General features: G+C 37.7%; 1 protein-coding gene across 6 annotated transcripts in view; it reads right to left on the bottom strand.

Annotated features, from left to right (window-relative positions):
• NAALADL2 (N-acetylated alpha-linked acidic dipeptidase like 2) overlaps nucleotides 1-13,739 on the bottom strand; it is a 466,113-nt gene that overhangs the window by 407,719 nt on the left and 44,655 nt on the right. For 5 of the 6 annotated variants that reach the window (XM_051781725.1, XM_051781724.1, XM_051781723.1 and 2 more), the window contains one exon: nucleotides 7,242-7,304. The exons of the other annotated variant lie outside the window; for it this stretch is intronic. The gene's annotated coding sequence lies outside the window, so the exon portion shown is untranslated. The remainder of the gene's footprint in view (nucleotides 1-7,241; nucleotides 7,305-13,739) is intronic. 6 annotated transcript variants of the gene reach the window in all.

Below are 13,739 nucleotides of genomic sequence, written 5' to 3'. Positions count from 1 at the left end.
TTCCTTTATTTCCACACGTTTCAACATGTACCTATGAGGCAGATTTTTCTGTGTGTTAAGACAACTAATGGAGAAATGAAGATGTGAGCATAGACATAGAAAAGCCAAAAAAAAAATAAAATGTGGGAATGTGGAGAAGTATCATCTTATGTACTAAAGGAAAAGTTCTAAAGCGATTCACCAACATAATTGTCTTTCAACTGAGGTAAACTGAGCTCATGAAATTATATTTCCAAAATCTAATCTATCATTTTCTGAATGATATTCACCATATAGCTGTTGACTACAACGGTGATAGTACTATCTAGGATAAAGGATATTTATCTGACAAAGTCACACTTTGTAAAAATAACTGCTAATACACAGCTTGCAATAAATGCTACTCGCTAAACTCATAACAAAACCAAAAGGTCTGCAGTGACAAACTCCCAGTGCAGTGTGTTTTAAGACATCAGGGGCTTAGCTGATTTTGACAGAGGGTACAGGTGGACTTGGAGGAGTCAAAGTGAAAACAACAGGAATACTTTAGCCCTGGGAAGCTGCTTGCCTGCCTTCAAGTGCCTCAATCCTGTCTCTAAACAATGCATTGAAACCTGAGGCTTTTCAGTTCCACTTCCTGCAAGCCTCACATATTAGGCAGCCTCCTTGTTGAAGCTGAAACCTGTGTTACTTTAATTACAGTATTATTTATTTGCCATGCAGGTGTTTTGTTGGAGAAGGGAAGCTGGGATGATTTTTTTTAAATCAAAAATCGGTTATGGCTTCGGCTTTTATGAAAACAAAACCACTGCAAAACATTCATCTCTGTGGAGACGAGCTCTTTTCCATAATGCACTGAGACGCCTTAGAGCACCAAAAGTGCTCACACTAGGATGGTGAAATATTTTGCTCCTCTATCTATGCATATAAACTGAATCTCCAGCAGGTAAGACTCATTATGTTCTTGAAATCCATCAGAGCTTTGTCACTGACATCACCGGGATGAGGATGGTTTATTTATAGAGGTATATCCATATTTTTTCTAAGAAAATAAAAAAAAAATCCTTATAATTGACAACGTTACCTAAAGGAGTCTCTTAACTAAACAGCTTGAACAGCTCGATTTACTGATCACTACTGCTGATCACTTTTAAAATGTCACTCTAACCCAGCACTTATGCTTAATCCTGCTTCCAACAAAACAAATGTCAAAACTCTCCCAAGAAGATTATCTCCTTCATAGGTCTTTAGGGTATAGGAAACACTCATTTTAAACTCAGATTTGCTATATTTAGAGCAGCATAGTCTTAAAGAATTATTAAGTATACTGAGAATGCCGGGAGGATGCTAAATATTACACCTCTGCCCTGAGTTACAGCAAGGTCTGAAGCATCTATTTCAGCTTCCATGTTTTCTTGAATTTTTCAATATTCATGTGAGAAATAAAGACCATATACCTTCCATGTTTTGATAATTTCTTTTGCACACTACTCTAGATATTTATCAAGTAACAAATTGCAATTATGCTTGAAACCAAAGGCTCGTTGTCACATCATGCAAAAGAATCATCAGTTCTAATTTGCACAAATGGAACCACTCATGCCTTTGTTTGTGCCAAGGCATGTAATCTCCTCCAAGTTTATGGAATTATTCACCTGAGGGAGGCAGTCAATCAAGGCGGGGCTTAAATTCAATGTTTTTTTTTTAATTAGACTTCTGAATTTTTACTGCACGTTCCTAAAGGCTCTGCCACAGTAAACTAGACCTCAGAGTCTTGTTTCTTCAGGAAAAGAGCCTTACTTTGGGATATGACAGCAGGGACCACTTCCACCACTGCTGAAAGTATAATTTAAGGAAGTGCAAACTGAAACAGCAGAAACACACAAGTCTGGTGGGCTGTAAAGAACCTCTCAAGTGCAACACACTTCACAGCACAACGAGGAGATGTTCTATAGGGGAACAATAAAAAGATGGTAAAATAATGTCCTCCTGGGTTTTGGAATTCCTGCTATGAGCAGGGGAACATGTCAGCTCAGAGGAGCTTGGACACAGAAGCTTTTCTGATCAAACTCATTAAACAGTATTTCTAGTCTTCCATTAGAGCAGCCACGGGCAATGTCCCTCCCCTTCCAGCCAACACAATCCTCTATTACAAACCCACGCTTAGAGCATGGGTCAGTTAACAAAACAAAAAAAATAAAAATCCAAGAAAAACCCAACCAAGGCTAATTTGTAACACTGTCTCACTATATAATCCCAGCTCTCCATTCACTGCTGGGAAAAAAAAACTGCTGAAAATTGTCATCCTTAAAATTTACAGTATGGGGCCATTGCTGTATTAGTTTACACCATCTGTAACAAAAGAGATTCTTGATGTCTTGGTACAGCCCTTCTAATAGTCTTCAGTCCTCACAGGAGACAAATATTTTACATGCAGTTTCCTTCAAGGCAAAGAACACAGCATTCTGTGTCGATTTTTAATTTTAAGATAAATACTTTCACTTCCAGTTTGCCACAAGCAAAAATCACTAGAAGTATGAACCTTTTAGGAGTTTTGTAAAATAAATATGCTAGTCTAGAAAAACTGTTATTTTTTTACAGATGATTTTACAGTTTAGTTTTTCTATGGTCAGTTGTGCACTACTGCAGTCAGAAAAGATGAATTTATTCCTCTAAGGAATTAATGCAGTACTGAAGGATTATGTTATGGTCTCCTAATTATTTTATGGCACCCTATAGAGAGAATCGACTTCAAACAACACCACACTTCTGTTGATGAAAACATTGCTCTACTTATGTGTCATTTTAGTGTGGCATAGCAGGCTGTCACAATCTACCTCCTGCATGCAAGTCAAGCTTTTACTAATGTTAAAATCTTAATTATGTCTCTATACTTAATTCAAGAATATGAGCCAAATTCTTCCCCAAAACAGTGGAAAATAAGGGAATACCCCTAACAGCAGATGGGGGATGGAAGGCTGTATCTGTTTCCTTTATATGAAGACTGTGTGTGAAATCTTTGCTCTACTGGAGACCACTGGAATCAGTGACAAGTTTGCATAACCTGTTTCTAGAGCTACAGAAGGGTCGCAGGAGTTGTATTCAGCACTCAAATTATAGCTAAAATTTTAAAGAAGCCTAGGGACATGCCTATCAAATATAGCCAATATAGTAACTCAGTGGCAATTCATTGATTTTTCTTACATAATTCCACTCTATATGAGGCCATATGAACTTGGGAACTGATTCTGAATGGAATTTCAAACAATTTTGTTCTAGGAAGTGCAAAAATATAAAAAGCAACCCCACTTGCAATTATCATTATTTGTTGCTTAAACAAATATTACCATTTCATAGAGAAAAATTAAAATGCATTAGGTCCTGTTAATGCTTTTCAGTGCTGAAAATATTCCCAAGATGCTTTTGCTAAAATAATGACTCGAGGAAATGTAGTCAAAGACACTTCCCTGCACCCTCAAATAGGCCACGCCCAGATGATAACAAAACATGCATTTCGAGTCACTGTTTTGACTAAAGACTCAGGTTTCTGGGGTTCAACACCTGAAGCTTCCTCCCCTGCCTTTGCTCTGCTGAGTTGGCAGCAATTGAACCATTTCACCATTAAGCTACTTCACGGTATGTTCCTGTACAGTTTCAGTGACTTTCTGGCGGTTAATCTCTCAGACCATCATTAACACATTACAGTCAGAGGCAATCGTGAGAGAATGATCAATTAACCAAGTGATTAGCAATTTTCTTTGCCCTGTCCCACCCCCTAAAATTAAGTGGTTCAGGCTTGACCACCGTGCCACAATGAAAACAAGCAAATCGCATTTTACCTCATTATTCCTGTCTGAATAGCAAATTACCTAAAACCAACTCGTTCAGCCATGGCAATGAGGAGCTGCAAATTGTTTGTTAGCATTGTCTTTATCTGTCCTTTCTGCTACGAGTCCTATTGCAGCACTTGCTACTTAAAAAGCAACAACACAAAATACTTCACAGGAATCCAGTTGGATAATGGTTTAACAGCTGAAAGGTGGTAGCAGCACAGAGTAGAGTCTCAGATACAAAGAGAGATGTAACAATTTCTTTTTTCCATGAGTGACCTTCCTGAAGTCAACAGAAAAACATAGACACTTAAGGAATAATATGATGCAAGTCAGAAGAGGTGCTGAGCATGATTTTAAGGAGGAATGATCTTCAGGATTTTAAATGCATCTTCTAAAAGTAATAAATTATAATGAATTGTAATAACCTAAATAATTGTAATAACTTAACTGACACACTCATGAATGCGAACTCCTCCAAATCTTATCTTTCCCTACTTTACCAAGTTATCTTCCCATACTTCCCCTGCCCTCCTCCCTCTACCTCAATTACATTTTCTTCATATACAGAAAAGCCATCTTGCTCCAGGAAGAGTCATATATTTGGGCACTGGGAAAGGTCTGTGATTCATCCTGCTAAAATATGAGACCAGCATGTCCCCATGACTTAAAAATACAGCACCTTTACTAATCTGAAAGGGAAGAGAGACATTTGTGTATGGAAACAGGTTGCAGGAATATTCTGGGTTCAAAAGCTAAACAACTGTCATAATGAGTAGCAAAGTCTAATTACTTGGGGGAGGAACGGAACAGGATGGACCACAATCAGTTAAAATGAAACATTTTCACTTACAGTTTAAGAACAGAAACTGATGCAGAAAGATACAGCTCTTAGTTCACCTCCCTATTTCTTTGCTCCTAGTTGAAAATAAGTTTACTGGAAACCTGTATTAGTGGCACAGCACTGTCTCTGGCCCACTTCCAGGACAGGTTCTCATCGGAGCAAATCCCTTCGGTTCCTCCTAGGCTCATTCCCTATTTGCAAGTTCCTTAGTCAACTAAATAAGCAGTGGTGGTGTTCACATGTTTCTCCTTTCTTAATTAATCTGTGTTTGCTATTTGCTGGATGGAAATCTTAAACAATCTCCCACTGAAGTTGTATTCTAACTCGTGGTGATTTTGCCAGCCAGCACATTTCATCCATCGCTTGTAGGGACACCCAGCACTTCAGAGAAATCTCATGATTCAGACCAATATATGGAATTAATTCCTGTATATGCAGTCAGCTGGCACACAGAGATTTAAATATGCATCACTATGGATCAGAGTATGCCCATCTCTGTAGAAGAAGCTGGGATAAATCAACATCAGTAACATTATCAAACTTGGTTGGGAAATTCGGTGAGCGAAAGTCTAAGCTTCTGCAAATCTGCCAAGTCATATTTAAACATATTTTTGTCTCCAGGCATTTCAGAAGTGTTCTAGATTGGCCTTTGCAGCACTGCTTTACTCCTAAGTTCATGTCCCATTTAGATGTGAAATGCTACAGATTTCTATTTAGATTTACCTCAAAACAATTTACTATATGTAAGTAAAAGTGGAATGGGAGGGTGAAGTTTGGGGACTACATAGGCCTAATAGCACAGAATTCTACTTTTATTTCATCCTAGTTTTCCTCCCTTCCATCTCTGTTTACAGTATTATTAATTAATTACACAAATAACAGCCTTGGACTGTCTGGTTCCTTTCTTGAAATTGTCATCACTTTTCACACTGCCAGAATTCATTTTCTGACTTAGTAGATTTACACCTCAGATTTTCTTCTAATGTAAACAGAAGAAAAGCAAGATTGAGCAGCCCACTGCTGATAACACAGTATTAGAGATTGCCTTAAAGAGCTTTTTCCCCAAAGTTTCTACTAATATGTAAACAAAACAGCATCCAAAGTACAAATTAAAGGTGTTCTTTGGAAGTTCTAGTTAACAAAATTTTGATTTCTAGTTAAAAGAACAAAAATTAAAATTCTAAACTTTAAGGAAATTTAATGGTTATTTTAAATATTAATTTTAAAATTGGTTTTAAAACCAACTCAACACATTTAATTTTAATTAAGTCAAAGGTATACTAGAACTGTAAAAACCAGCTATGAAATGTGATGCATTAAAAATGCTTAAACAGGTAGTAAACATTCATACACCAATGCAAAGAAATTAGTAGAGCTAATCGGGCTACATAACAATCCCAGATAAAAGATGAACAGAAACAAAACCTCCGTATAGGGCAGGTGACACTGTAAATTGTTCTTGTTTTCCCTTGAAGAGTCCAATTCCTTCCCCAATTTCCTAGCAGTTTCCAGAGTACAAAAGGGACAACAAAGTGATTTTCTTCAGTTCTTCTGTTTTTAAAAATCTGTTAGCAACAGTGATAAAACACAGCGAGGTTTTAGGATATGCTGTGACAAAAAATAACGTGCACTGAAATAGAAACTTTGTGTTGTTTGCCAGATTGCAAAATGTGTGGGAATCGTTATTGAAGAATCCCTTCAGAAATACACAAAACATCACAAAGCAATTCTTTCTGTATGGTGTGAACTCATTTCTTTTAGGGGAAAGTGGTAAACTCCCATTCTACTGCTATTTGCAGGTTACACTTCTCAGACATCAAATGCAAAACAGACAAAAATTAGATATAGCACTAGGTCTGTCTTCAACTTCAGCTCATATTTAAAGGATCACAAGTATTTCTAGAGAAGTTAATGAAGTTTCTTCCACAGAAGCTTTAGTAAAACACTCTGTATTTTTGACTGCAATCTCAAAACCTGAAGTTCAAGGAAGAAATAAGACATTTTTATTAGATGTGACTGTAGTTTAGATGCTTTGCTGTATCTAAACCATCTCAAGCATTACTTAAAATGACATTTCAACGGATACCCATTCTTGTGCTAATACTTTTGCATTAAAAGGAGTAGACTGATATTGTGCATTAGGTTCACTTGCCCAGCCAGCAAATATATAAGAAAAATAACTTAACTTTTGATTTGCTTACAAGCAGCAATATCCCCTATAATAACCATACAACATACAGTGAAAGAGTGAGAAATTATATTGAGGAAAACTATCAAACTTAGAATTATTCTTTAGAAACAAATAAAACCACACAGCTATTCATATTTTATGTGGCTAGTACTGCTGCATGAAAAATTTTGCAAAGTAATTACCATAATGCACAAATATTTCTGTAGAAGAAACTAGGAAATAAATCCATTTTGTTAGTGGCATTCTCAAGCATGGATTGTACTATACAGCTCCCATACATGCTCATCAGGTAATTGGTAGGACTTTCTAGCATTTCATCCTTCATAAGCACTGAAAAGTCAATGTTATTTAACTGTTGCACAAATGTTAATAAAAAGTCATAATCCAGGGAGCTTACCCTGGGGCAACAGAAAGAATCCCAGAACCATCCAAAGTTATTTCCTAAGTCCAGACAAGAGATCTGAAAGAGAGAATAACAAAGGGTTTGTGACAAAGCTGACACAGAGTCCCCTGAAAGGAGCAAAATCAATTGTGACATTTTTCATTTATTTGTAAATGCATCTTTGGCAGTGTGCTCACTCCAAACGACAGCTGACTCTTATAGAATAGGGGAGGTGATGGTAAAAGAGAGGAATCCTGACAGTCGCTTTAATGAGATTCTGCATCAGGATCACTCCACCACTTTCCCTCAACAAGGAGTGTGCCCTTCACTTTCAATCTTGCCTCCTCCAATTTGGAAAGCATTAACCCTATGAAAAACTCAAGTCAGCCTCCTCTAATCAGCATCACAGCTCTTCTTCCTACACCTCCATCACCATCTCACTGACATTTATGTATGGAGTCTGCTCACGATTTTAAATACGTATAAGTACCACAGAGAAAATTAAACTTCAATCTGATAGTATTACTTTAATCAAAGTCTAGTTGCAGTGTGTGTGGTGGGAGGACAAGACTTAAAATACACCTTAGCTTATATTAGGAGCTCAAGCCCAGAAAGCTTCCCTTCCAGCTCTAGGAATTATGCTGCTTAAAATGTTCAATGCAGGAACCTCGGATGCTCACATTTTCTTTATTATGAAAGTAAATAGGGAAATTTGTAACAGGACAGGAAACTTGCCTTGCAAATATTGAGAGAATGATCATTCTGGGAACAGAAGCAGACAGGGAACTTTAATAACTAATGATGTGCAGCATGATACCAAGTATTTCAGGAAAAGGCCACTGGCTTGAGGATCTAATGCTTTAGTACACTTACTCTAATCTGAGATATTTCATTCTCACATTTTCCAACAATAACACATTTTTTTGTTGTTCAAACTTGTTTTCTAGTACTATATCACATATCTTTCAATGGAACTAGATGACAGCACTGCATATATCATGGTAGCCTCAGGCTGCACTGAAATTAGTATTTTATCCTCTGTTAACATCAGTAAAACATTTGTATTACAACAGGAAATTTTTTGTAAAAAAAAACCCAAACACATAGACACAGAAAAAAATATCTCCAAACCTCTCATACTGGCATTGCTAAGAGAAGCCTGAATCCCATCTCTTTTGCATGCAATTCTCCCTCTTCTGAGCAATAAAGCTGGTGAAAAGACGAGAGAAGAAGTCCTGTGAGGAGCAGCTGAGGGAGCTGGGGTTGGTTTAGTCTGGAGAAAAGGAGGTTCAGGGGAGACCTTATCACTCTCTGCAACTACCTGAAAGGAGGCTGTAGCCAAGTGGGGATCAAGTCTCTTCTCCCTAGTAACAAGCAAAAGGACAAGAGGAAACTGCCTCAAGTTGTGCCGGGGGAGGTTTAGATTAGATATTAGGGCAAAAAAATTCACCAAGAGGTCTGTCAAGCCCTGGCACAGGCTGCCCAGGCTGACTCACCCTGCCAAGAGGTATTTAAAAGACATGTAGATGTGGCACTTGGGGACATGGGGCAGTGGAGGTTTAATGGTTGGACTCGATCTGATTTCTAGATAAACAAGCTTGGTTTGAAAAAACTAAAACATCTGCACTAATACTGGTCAGAAAACAACTCCATCTCACCTCTGTATGAAAGCTGGCTAGTAAGTCATGTTTGAGGAGTCTGCAATGAATTAATCTATGCCACAATCTGCTCGACAATCTGTCTACATAAACCATGAATAAAGATCATTCATTGCTTGAAAAAAAGGAGAGAGAGATGGATCATCTTCATGAGTTACAGAGCAGTTTGCCTGACAGCCTTCAGAGAACCAGTGCAGTAATCCACAGCTCGAGCAAAACTTCCATTTTCCATTTGATTAATTTATTTTAAAAACACAGTTCTTTAGAGTATTGTGGAGTTTCCTAGAAGAAATCTTTTGGGCACCTTCAAGTTAAGGATGCAGATTAAAGGTGTAACTTTGAAATCGTTTGCAATATCCTTTCTGGTGTGTATGATCTTTCAAAGAGTCTCAATTGATAGAAACAAGGACTGTAATCCACTTTCTGTATTAGCTTTTCTTTTTTCTCTCACTGAAGGTTCACTCTTCGTTGAAACACTTAAATTAGCATCACAAAGCCCAGCACAAAATTAAATCACTTACTGAGCATATCAATCTCAGTTAACAAAAAAAACCCAGAGAACACTTAAAAACAAATTCTCTGGCAGTTTCTTCTGATTGAGATCAAATCTCCTAAGTTAAAAGACCCCTCATATTTCATTCCTAGAAATATACAGTTACTCCTAGCAACCTCTCACATTTGGATGGAAAGCAGAAAAGGCCAGTTTTGGCCTGTGCTCCAGTAAGGGAGCACCAATGAAAAATAATGAAGTCAAACACACATTTGGAAAAAAATTACTATTTAGCTCCAAGGAAGGTTGTTTTATAATTCAGACAGGTGATCTGGAGGCACAGCGGAGCAATAATGACTAACATCACATACTAGAGGGAGTATAAATTTTAATGATACCACTCATAAACCCCACATTTTAAAGGTTACAAAACAGAAACAAGTTTACAAAGAAAACACATAAATCATTCAAGGGGTTGGGTTCCCACTCCTTAGCTATTTTAAGAACTAACAGCCTGTCCATCACTAAATAAACTAGAATATGCTGTACTCATTTATGCAGGGCTGAAAAGGAATGTACACTAGAGTTCACCAACCATTCACCACTATAGACTCTATTCTTAGCAACACAATAGCCATAACCATTTATTCATTACTCAATAAAATTAAACAGAAACACTGGACCAAATTCACTTTCATCTAGACAAGATCTCAACAACACATAATTAGCACTATAGTTACACAGAGTTCTCAGCCAGAGACATTAATGCACTTAGCTATTTGCTCTTACACACTTCATTGTAGGCCCTTAAATATCTTTAATGGGGCAGCTACATCAACAGACTGGATCACTTGAATGCCCAAAGACAGTTAAATATCACGGAACAACAAAATCTATTAAAACACTGGAGTGCCCACTATAATCTGTTCTTGGTTTTTCAACTTTAAGTTCAAAATTGCCTTGCAGAGAGTTCACTCATTAACTGCTGCACCTGGACAAGGAAATTGAGAAGTGGACCCATGGGAACCTCATGAGCTGCAACAAAACCAAGTGCAAGGTGCTGCATCTGGGCTGGTTGGAGAATAGAGACAAGAGTGTTGCAAAGCAACTTTCTATCCCCGCTCTCCACTCATCCTATGAGGATGAAACAAAGCCCTGTATTCTCATTTTTATTAATTTGATTGGACTGAATTGCAACTGTATTTATTGTTGTGCCTATAAGCTACCAACATGGGACATTTTAAATGGATGGTTGTTGAAATGCTGACTCAGAGCCAATGAGCCACTGTTAACTTCATAAACTGTGAACTTTGACAGACTTGTCATTCAAATCCAAAAATGATCCTTTGAGTTGAACAGGAATTTCCAGAAAAGATGTGTAGCTTTGCTCAGTGGTCACTTCTCTTAGTCACAGAAACTGGTACCTCCATTTCACTGCAAGTAACTTCTACCTTCACAACACTAACATACTCCAGGCTCCCTGCTGGAGGCAGCCCACCAAGGGTCAGGCTCACCACAAAAAGCTTTCACTGCATAAGGCTTGCTCCATTCCAGAAATTAGGCTTTTAGAGTTTGGTTTTCAACACTCACTCTGCTTTAACATTACTTTTCATCTTAATATCCTTTTATATTTGAGCTGGTTAATGGATAACTCAAAATTGATTTATTTTTTCAGAATTAGACACACACTGAAAGACACTTGAACCAGGGTCATTTTGCCTTGCTGCAAAGTCCAACAAGATTATCAAATAAGGCCTCATCCAAAATCCTCCCATGTCAAATAGAATATTTCTACTGGCTGGGTTTCATACGGAATGCAGATTTGGGATCTAGTCTCAATCCAAATGCGAGTGCAGCAATCAACAACACAACTACAGAGCTCTCACTAGCACTTATGGGATTTCAAACTGCAACCTTACCTCTGAAATTTCTGCATCCAATTACCAGTTACCAGAGGCCACCAATCTCTTAAACTTTAATAGTTAAAGAAAACTCAGTGTTTGGTTTACAAAGGCAATAAACACCTAAATGTTTGCAGTAAACTGTTTTCCTTACGGTGTATTTTTAATTCTTGAATCCTTTCCTGTTGCTCTGGAGAAACTTTAAGTAAACTGCTAACCTATTATTTTTCCAGTCTTTGTTTTCTTTAGGAAATTATTTAAGAAAAACCTCAAACAGTGATCTCAGCATTCATACAGCAGTGAACTTCAGATACAGTAATTGCATTGCTGTGAGCTATGACGACTTTCCCATGGGGGAGAAATGACCTGGTAATTCAAGAATGACAAAGTCAAAAGTAAGGTAAGCTGGGGGAGGGAAAGGATTTCCCCCTAGGATGAGATAAATATAATTTCTCACAGCAGTGTATATGTCTCTTAAGCCTCAGGTGGTTTTAAGTTAATGAGATTAGTTCCAGCAGGCAGTGAAATCCCAGGATATAGGATTTATATTTCAGCAGTTTTCACTTCATCCAGCAAGCACGGTGAAGTCAATCTTTGTGTCATTTTGTTATTGTCCTGGTTTGGGTCTTGTTCTCAGGCTCAAGCCTGGCTAAAGCACCTCATAACTTTGACTTGAAAGCTTAAGCATCATGTAAAGAGTATGTTTAAAAGGGAGGAGAAAGGCAGCAAACTTAATCTCCAGGAAAGGATTTTTTATTTAACTTTTCAGATGTACTTTTATGCAATGGAATTTGTTCTTATACCTTTTTTTTTATTCTACCAAGGTCACACACATTTTTATCCTGAACACGAACTAAAAACCAGAATGCATTATTGCAAAAGACACTGCTTTTAAAAAATTTACACCCTAGAAAGAGAGACATCTTTAGGATGACTGACTAGTTCAGTCTTCTATGTGTTGAATGATTACCCTGCTTGATAACAACCAAAATGAGCTCCCACCCACTGGATGTACAAACTGGAGTTTCACTCCAGCACCCAGTTCTGCTCATACAACCAAACCTTCACTCCAGTTGCCAGTTCCAGTCTGATCACAAATTATACTGGGGCAGCCTCATGCAGTGCAAGGACAGGGCAGCATTTTGGCTGATGACAAAGCACAGCAGAAGGATCAAGAACTGTACGGAGCAAGTGCCTGGACCTATCTGAAAGATAAATCATTACACTGAGCTGTTAAGCAGAAGGCTTTTAGAAAATAAGAAAATGGGGAAAAATTGAAGTCAGATGATAATACTGATTTACACACACTAAGAATTCTTCTACACCCAGCTTCATTTCTATTTACAATCACTGCATATTAATATCTGCTAATTTAGCAATTGTTCTACACACTGGATAGTATTTTTAGCTGTGAATTTGAATTAAAAAAAAACACTGTAAAGAAAATGCAGAAAAACCTAGTGTTGACAACATACTTTAGGTAACTCTTTCCCATGCCATAAGGGAATGACCACAGTCCTTTCCTCCCCTCTTGTGAAACAAAATGTGTAGATATCACATCAAGAAAATGCTCATATTAGTCCCAGGCTACTTTCCAAGACAGTCTGATTAAACTTCATATCCAGAAAGCACACAAAGGAATTATTTTTATTGGGGTAATTTAACCTCGAGATACAAGGTAAAATCTACTAAAAAGATTTAATAGAATACCCAAGTCCATCACAGGAAAAGCTGTGTTTATTTCAGTTTTAACTTCCAAGCCTGACTTTAATACAGGCAAAATACACCCACACAGACATTGGTGCTTGAACTTCTTTGTTGGTTTATTTATTTATTTACTTTTATTGAGGGACCTGCCTTCTCACTCTGTGCCAATGCACCACCACATTTTTACTCTTCATCCTGTGCAGAGATGTCCTTCCTACTTCAGGTTTCAGCACGTGATAAACCAGCTGTCTTCAGTTACATATGAAAAAGTCAATCATCTCTTTGCCAAAGGAAAGCAAAAGCTAAGAACAGGGCAGCCATGCAAAGCTGTGACACTCGTTTCCTTTTTCTCTGGAAGAGCCTTACCTGGTAGAAGCACGTATCATGTTAACTAAAGAGAGGTAACATCAGCAAATGAATCTGAGGACACGGAGGCCAAAGTCTGACCACAAACTGGTTTCTGGCACTCTTCAAAACTCTGTAATCACTGGAGTCTGATACGCTGGATAAACACTGAGCATCCAGTATCCATCACTACTTGGGTTGGCTGTGATTTGGAAAAACGCAGCTGTACAGGGATGTACCATCACATACAAGGGATATTAAAATGCATTTGCCTGATTGAGATACCTAAATGTTTGCTTACCTGCAAAATAAATAGACCTCTGCTCTCAAGTTAAACCCAGTGAGTATTTCCACACGTGCATGGATCAAAGCATGCAATTTTCCATTAAACATAACATGCAAATATCATTTC

This window comes from Manacus candei, unplaced genomic scaffold, assembly GCF_025592945.1.
Source record: "Manacus candei isolate 608988 ecotype Guabito, Panama unplaced genomic scaffold, ASM2559294v1 h1tg000015l, whole genome shotgun sequence".
NCBI lineage: Eukaryota > Metazoa > Chordata > Aves > Passeriformes > Pipridae > Manacus > Manacus candei.
This window is presented reverse-complemented; position numbering and strand designations above follow the sequence as displayed.